The following is an 8,263-nucleotide window of genomic DNA, read 5'->3' as shown; positions in this document are numbered from 1 at the left end:
GCCGAGCCGCCGCGCCGAGCCGAGCCGCCGCGCCGAGCCGAGCCGCCGCGCCGAGCCGAGCCGCCGCGCCGAGCCGAGCCGCCGCGCCGAGCCGAGCCGCCGCGCCGAGCCGAGCCGCCGCGCCGAGCCGAGCCGCCGCGCCGAGCCGAGCCGCCGCGCCGAGCCGAGCCGCCGCGCCGAGCCGAGCCGCCGCGCCGAGCCGAGCCGCCGCGCCGAGCCGAGCCGCCGCGCCGAGCCGAGCCGCCGCGCCGAGCCGAGCCGCCGCGCCGAGCCGAGCCGCCGCGCCGAGCCGCCCTTTTAGGGGAAGAAAACCCTCTCGTTTGCCTGAGAGCGCCGAGGCGACTCGCCCCGAGACTATAAATCCAACTACAATCCTCTCCTCTCTATAGAGATATTCAGGAATGGTATTCATTGCGACGGTAAAGAGGCTCTGAAGTTACCCCCCCCCACCGGATCTCCTCTCTGAGATGCAAGTGATGCCGGAACGGAAAAGCGATTTGCGCGTAGAGCAAAGCCAATTTTGGCAACGTACCTACCAAAGGGGAATCGATTGAAAGCGGCGGACTTACGCTGAGCGGTCGGGGGGGCGTCTCTTGCCGCCGCGCGTGGGAAGCGCGCCGCCGGCCTCCGCTCGGCAGGTTTTCCGTTCCGAGAAAAACCAACCCGACGCCGAAACCGGTGAGTGTTCAAAAACCCTACAACGCAAAGGAAAATCCGTGAGCTGTTGTGTACTAGAGATACGCACTGTAAGTTTACGTCTTTCAGAACCCCATGCAGCGCATTTCAAAGCCTCTTTTCAGACAAATTAATACCAGACTGCTGCGCCTAGTTAAACAGCAGAGCTATGAAGTTGCAAGAGAGGGGTGTCAGGGTTAGCTGGCCTCTTAGGGATTTTAATCCCCTCCGAGAACGTGCAAGCGTTTCAAATGAGCTGCTACGTAAGAACCCCCGAGAGCGGCAGAGGCTGGCGCTTACCTGGAAGGGAGCCCGAGGAAACCGGGAAGAATCTGAGCGAGGAGCTGAGCCCCGCCAAGCCCCCAACGTGCCGGTTCCTTCCGCCTCGTCTCGGGGAGCCCCGCGCCGGTTCCGTCCGGTTCCGTTCGCCTCGGTTCGCCTCTCCTCGTCTCGGGGGGCCCCGCGGGTGAGCTGCCGCGGGGAGTTTGAGTTGCCGCCGGCTGAGGTGAGGAAAAATCTTTTCCTTTGCTGAAAGCGCTATGCCGACTCACCCTAAAACTGAAACTTTCCTGTTTACATGGATAGTAAAGAATAGGGTCAATTGCTATATGAAAACCTTTGCAGTCTCCCCCATTGGAATGCTTAGTGGAACCCCCTGGTTCCACCCCGAGGGCTCTTACCTGTGGCAGCGATTTGCCTTTCTCCCTTGTGGGACGCCCCCTTAGGGCTTACACGTTACCCCTTTCCCTTGCCAGCAGTCCTTTTCCTGCCTGAAGGCTCTTGTCTCTTCCTGGGGTGATCTGACTGATTTAAAAGAGCTCTGCCTGAGAAGCCTCTAAGGGGGCGCCCGGAGAGGTCCTGCGCCTCGGCGGGCCCCGCGGCCCGACGGAGAGGGGTCCCGCCGCGGTCCTCGGAAACCGATCTGGGGGAAAAGACGAACGCCACGGCTCGGGTAACTGCCGGAGTTCTATAGGGCTCGCTACAGCCCTGGACGGCTGTGGGATCTCTCCTAAAGGTCTCGGAGCCGAGCGGTTTCACAAACTCACCTTACTTCTGTGAAAGAGGAGGTTGGACTATTTCCCAGAAGTCTGCTGCACGTTTTCCTGGTTTCTGCAGATAGTTTTCCTCCTTTTCTTACCAGCGACTTATGTGAAGTCTTAGGGCTTTTAATCCCCTCCTAGAACATTCAGGCGTATCGAACCTTCAGAGCACCTACACGGGAACCGCGGACAGCGACAGAGGCTGGCACTAACCTGGTGCGGAGCTCAGCCGGACGAAGGGAACCCACGGAAGCTAAAGGAAGACGAGCTGAGAGCAGACCTCGGCGGAGCCGGCTGGCGCCTGGGGGAGCCGAGCCCCGGCGCGCCTGGTGAGAGGCAGCCCGGCCGGGCGGAGCCGCCGTCTGTTCGGGGGAAGGAAATCCTCCGGCTTCACAGAGAGCTGAGCCGACTCGCCCTAAGACTGCCAATCTCTCCTGTTCATATAGGTAGTCAGGACTGGCACTAAGTGCCAGGTAACAAGGCTCTGAACTCACCCCCGCTGCGTCTCTTCCGTTACACGCAAAGGCTGCTAGCAGGTAGAAGCCGATTGCAAGCAGAGCAAAGCAGTTTGAAAACAGAACTACGAAATGGGTCTCAAGGAATTAAAGACGGGGAACCCTCCTCGGTGCGTGGGGGAGGGGGGGGAATCCTTTGTTTCTTTTGCCTTTATTCTTTGTCCTGAGGTTTCTTTGGGTTTTGGTCTCTGTAATTTGAATGGAAGTAACCTCTGAGGAGAGCCCAGCGAAGCCTCCCCCCACACACAGGGGTGAGAATCCCCTACCTGGTCAGTGCTGCCCCCCGCTCTTAAGGGGCCTGCTGGCATCTAAGGTGGATCTGGTGGTATCAAAGGGGAATTCGGGCACACAGAGAGGGATATGGGGAGGCTCTGGAGGGGCTCCAAAAGGACCTTTCAGTTGGATCCAACTGAGGCCACCGCCACCAAGCCACGCCCCTCAAACTGAGGCCACCGCCAAGCCAGCCCCCCCACCCACCCAAACACATGGGCCGCTGGCAAGACAAGCAACCCCCCCACCCCCCCCCCAGCAACAGAAGCTGCCGCCAAGCCAGCCAAACCCCACACCCCAGCAACAGAAGCTGCTGCCGCCAAGCCGGCCACCCCCCAACCCCCCCAAACCACAGAGGGCGCCGCCACCAAGCCAGCCACCCCCAACCCCCACCCAATAACAGAGGCCACCGCCAAACCAGCCACGCATCCCACCCACCCCAGTCACAACAGAGGCCGCCGCCACCAAGCCAGTCCCCCCCCCACCCAACACAGGCCACCGCCGCCAAGCCAGCCCCCCCCCAGCAACCACAGAGGCCACCGCCGCCAAGCCAAGCCAGCCCCCCCCCAACGGCCCACCCAGTAACAGAGGCCACCGCCAAAAAGCCAGCCACCCCCCCACACACCCAAAAACATGGGCTGCCGCCAAATCATCCACCACCCCTACCCCCCACCCAACAACAGAGGCCGCTGCCAAGGCAGCCACGCATCCCACCCCCCGCCCAACAGAGGCCGCCGCTGCCAAGCCAGCCAAACCCCCAACCAACAAACGCTGCTGCCGCCAAGGCAGCCAGCCCACCACCCCATAACAGAGGCCGCTGCTGCCAAGCCAGCCACCCCCCCACCCACCCAACACAGGCCGCCGCCAAAAAGCCAGCCACCCCCCCCAACCACATAGGCTGCCGCCACCAAGACAGCCACCCCCCCACTCCCCCACCCAATAACAGAGGCTGCCGCCAAACCAGCCATGCATCCCACCCCTCCCACCCAATAACAGAGGCCACCACCGCCAAGCCAGCCACCCCCCACTCCCCCATCCAATAACAGGGGCCGCCGCCAAGCCAAGACAGCCCCCCCCCCCCCCCGGCCCACCCAGTAACAGAGGCCGCCGCCAAAAAGCCAGCCAAACCCCCAACCAACAACAGACGCTGCCGCCGCCAAGGCAGTCGGCCCACCACCCCATAACAGAGGCCGTCGCTGCAAAGCCAGCCACCCCCCCCACCCACCCAACGCCAACAGAGGCTGCTGCCAAAAAGCCAGCCACCCCCCCCCAACCACAGAGGACGCTGCCGCCAAGCCAGCAAATCCCCTCATGCCCCCCAGCAACAGAAGCTGCCACCAAGCCAGCCAACCCCCCCACCCCAGCAACAGAAGCTGCCGCTGCCAAGCCAGGCACCCCCCAAGCACCCCAAAAAACAGAGGCCGCCGCCACCAAGTCAGCCACAGCCCCCCCCACCCAACCACATAGCCCACCGCCGCCAAGACAGACACCCCCCCCACTCCCCCACCCAATAACAGGGGCCGCCGCCAAGCCAAGCCAGCCCCCCCCCACGGCCCACCCAGTAACAGAGGCCACTGCCAAAAAGCCAGCCACCCCCCTACCCACCCACAACCAACAGAGGCCGCCGCCAAAAAGCCAGCCACCCCCCCAACCAACCACATAGGCCGCTGCCGCCAAGCCAGCCAACCCCCCCCACCCCAGCAACAGAAGCTGCCGCTGCCACACCAGCCACCCCTCAACCCCCCCAAACCACAGAGGGCGCCGCCACCCACGCTAGCCACCCCCCCAACCCCCACCCAATAACAGAGCCCGCCACCAAACCAGCCACGCATCCCACCCACCCCAGTCACAACAGAGGCCGCCGCCACCAAGCCAGCCACAGCCCCCCCACCCAGCCACATAGGCTGCCGCCAAGACAAGCAACCACCCCATGCCCCCCAGCAACAGAAGCTGCCGTCGCCAAGCTGGCCACCCCCCACCCCCCCCAAGAAACAGAGGCCGCTGACAAGCCAGCCACGCATCCCACCCACCCCAGTCACAACAGAGGCCGCCGCTGCCAAGCCAGCCACCCCCCAGCCCCGCAACAGAAGCTGCTGCCACCAAGCCAGCCATCCCCTAACCCCCCCAAAAAACAGAGGCCGCCACACTAAGCCAGCAAATTGCCCCACACCCCCCAGCAACAGAAGCTGCCGCCGCCAAGCCGGCCACTCACTAACCCCCCCAAAAACCAGAGGGCGCTGCCACCAAGCCTGCCCCCCCCAACCCACACCCAATAACAGAGGCCACCGCCAAACCAGCCACGCATCCCACCCACCCCAGTCACAACAGAGGCCGCCGCCACCAAGCCAGTCCCCCCCCCCCTCCCAACACAGGCCACCGCCGCCAAGCCAGCCCCCCCCCAGCAACCACAGAGGCCACCGCCGCCAAGCCAAGCCAGCCCCCCCCCAACGGCCCACCCAGTAACAGAGGCCACCGCCAAAAAGCCAGCCACCCCCCCACACACCCAAAAACATGGGCTGCCGCCAAATCATCCACCACCCCTACCCCCCACCCAACAACAGAGGCCGCTGCCAAGGCAGCCACGCATCCCACCCCCCGCCCAACAGAGGCCGCCGCTGCCAAGCCAGCCAAACCCCCAACCAACAAACGCTGCTGCCGCCAAGGCAGCCAGCCCACCACCCCATAACAGAGGCCGCTGCTGCCAAGCCAGCCACCCCCCCCACCCACCCAACACAGGCCGCCGCCAAAAAGCCAGCCACCCCCCCCCAACCACATAGGCTGCCGCCACCAAGACAGCCACCCCCCCACTCCCCCACCCAATAACAGAGGCTGCCGCCAAACCAGCCATGCATCCCACCCCTCCCACCCAATAACAGAGGCCACCACCGCCAAGCCAGCCACCCCCCACTCCCCCATCCAATAACAGGGGCCGCCGCCAAGCCAAGACAGCCCCCCCCCCCCCCCGGCCCACCCAGTAACAGAGGCCGCCGCCAAAAAGCCAGCCAAACCCCCAACCAACAACAGACGCTGCCGCCGCCAAGGCAGTCGGCCCACCACCCCATAACAGAGGCCGTCGCTGCAAAGCCAGCCACCCCCCCACCCACCCAACGCCAACAGAGGCTGCTGCCAAAAAGCCAGCCACCCCCCCCAACCACAGAGGACGCTGCCGCCAAGCCAGCAAATCCCCTCATGCCCCCCAGCAACAGAAGCTGCCACCAAGCCAGCCAACCCCCCCCACCCCAGCAACAGAAGCTGCCGCTGCCAAGCCAGGCACCCCCCAAGCACCCCAAAAAACAGAGGCCGCCGCCACCAAGTCAGCCACAGCCCCCCCACCCAACCACATAGCCCACCGCCGCCAAGACAGACACCCCCCCACTCCCCCACCCAATAACAGGGGCTGCCGCCAAGCCAAGCCAGCCCCCCCCCCACGGCCCACGCAGTAACAGAGGCCACTGCCAAAAAGCCAGCCACCCCCCTACCCACCCACAACCAACAGAGGCCGCCGCCAAAAAGCCAGCCACCCCCCCAACCACAGAGGACGCTACCGCCAAGCCAGCAAATCCCCTCATGCCCCCCCAGCAACAGAAGCTGCCGCCGCCGCGCCAGCCACCCCCCCAACCCCCCCAAACCACAGAGGGCGCCACCACCATGCCAGCCACCCCCCCAACCCCCACCCAATAACAGAGGCCGCCACCAAACCAGCCACGCATTCCACCCACCCCAGTCACAGCAGAGGCCGCCGCCACCAAGCCAGCCACAGCCCCCCCACCCAGCCACATAGGCCGCCGCCAAGACAAGCAACCACCCCATGCCCCCCAGCAACAGAAGCTGCCACCAAGCCAGCGACTCATCCCACCCCAGCAACAGAGGCTGCCATCGCCAAGCTGGCCACCCCCCACACCCCCCAAGAAACAGAGGCCGCTGACAAGCCAGCCACACATCCCACCCACCCCAGTCACAACAGAGGCCGCCGCTGCCAAGCCAGCCACCCCCCAGCCCTGCAACAGAAGCTGCCGCCACCAAGCCGGCCACCCCCTAACCCCCCCAAAAACCAGAGGGCGCTGCCACCAAACCTACCCCCACCCAATAACAGAGGCCACCGCCAAAAAGCCAGCCACACCCCCACACCCAAAAACATGGGCTGCCGCCAAACCAGCCACCACCCCTACCCCCCACACACAACAGAGGCTGCTGCCAAGGCAGCCACACATCCCACCCCCCACCCAACAGAGGCCGCCACTGCCATGCCAGCCAACCCCCCAACCAACAACAGACACTGCCACCGCCAAGCCAGCCACCCCCCCACCCACCACCACCAGAGACCGCCGCCAAAAAGCCAGCCACCCTCCCCAACCAACCACATAAGCCGCTGCCGCCAAGCCAGTCAACCCCCCCACCCCAGCAAGAGAAGCTGCCGCCTCCAAGCCAGGTGCCCCCAAAGCCCCCCAAAAAACAGAGGCCGCCGCCGCACCAGCGAATCCCCCCACACCCCCCAGCAACAGAAGCTGCTGCAGCCAGCCACCCCCCAACCCCCCCCAAAAAACGGAGGGTGACGCCGCCAAGCCAGCGACCCCCCCCAATCCCCACCCAATAACAGAGACCGCCGCCAAACCAGCCACGCATCCCACCCCCCCCAACCAATAACAGAGGCCACCGCCAGGCCAAGCCCCCCCCCCACACGCCCCACCCAATAACAGAAGCTGCCGCCAAAAAGCCAGCCACCCCCCCCACACACACCCAAAAACATGGGCTGCCACCAAACCAGCCAACACCCCCCCACCCAACAACAAAAGCTGTGGCCAAGCCAGCCACACATCCTGCCCCCCACCCAACAGAAGCTGCCGCTGCCAAGCCAGCCAACCCCCCGACCAACAACAGACGCTGCTGCCGCTGCCAAGCCAGCCACCCCCCCGCCCAATAACAGAGGCCGCCGCTGCCAAGCTGGCCAACCCCCCACACACACACCAGAGGCTGCCAGCAAGCCAGCCCCCCACTCCCCCCCCACCCCAACTAACCCTAACCATCCAACTGAAGTGCCCCCAGGTGACCCTCCATTGGCTCCCACATGTCCCTGAATTCCTCTTTGATAACCCCCACACCCACCATAGATGCCCACAAACCCCCTGAAGTGGGGGGGGGGGCACTGACCGGTCAGGGGGGGCATCTCCTCCGGGTGCGTGGGAAGCGACTCAGCTGGCCTCTCTTCAGAGGCCTTTCCATTCAAATTAAACAACTGAATATAAAACCAGTGGGGTCTCCTTTGTGTGTGTTGTGCGGTTTTGATTTGCGGCTCAGGGCCATTGGAAACCTTTTGGCGTACACGTTACTACTGCTCTGCAACCTCTGGAGGAACAGCATGGCTTTTCCTCCGCTACAATACCTCACGCTAATACTTACGTTTTGTCATGGGTTTCCGTCCCCTCCGGGAACGTTCGGGCAAGCGGTCCGCCGGCAGCGTTTGGGAGAGGCTGCCCACGCCCCTCGCTCGCCCGCTCCTCGGCTGCGTCGTCGCTGCAGCGATTTAAGCCTTACCTGGGAGCTCAGAGCTTGGATGGTGTCGAGGCTGAGAATCTCTCCCCTGCTCCCCCCCCTCCTCCCTCCCAACAGAGGGGAGAAAAAAAAAAAGGAAAGGACCAAATCCAGCAAGAAATAATTTGGAGTCAGCTGGGAAGCAGAGAGTTTAGTAGAACACTCGCAAGCCCTCCACCCTGTCTTCAGAATGGGCGTTCACCCGCCACAAGCCATCCTCCGTTCCCCTCCCAC

The 8,263-nt window shown here is 64.2% G+C and overlaps 1 long non-coding RNA gene across 1 annotated transcript; it reads right to left on the bottom strand.

Annotated features, from left to right (window-relative positions):
• Positions 1-575: 575 nt before the first annotated feature.
• LOC137460375 (uncharacterized) lies at positions 576-2,507 on the bottom strand. Its single transcript, XR_010992814.1, has 4 exons — positions 1,722-2,507; positions 1,356-1,597; positions 976-1,244; positions 576-695 (listed from the first exon to the last, which is right to left on the bottom strand). It is a non-coding gene; the product is annotated as an uncharacterized lncRNA (long non-coding RNA).
• Positions 2,508-8,263: the final 5,756 nt, after the last annotated feature.

Source organism: Melanerpes formicivorus, unplaced genomic scaffold (genome assembly GCF_026170545.1).
Source record: "Melanerpes formicivorus ecotype bairdi unplaced genomic scaffold, bMelFor1.0.p_v2 SCAF_572, whole genome shotgun sequence".
In the NCBI taxonomy this organism is placed as follows: Eukaryota; Metazoa; Chordata; class Aves; order Piciformes; family Picidae; genus Melanerpes; species Melanerpes formicivorus.
This window is presented reverse-complemented; position numbering and strand designations above follow the sequence as displayed.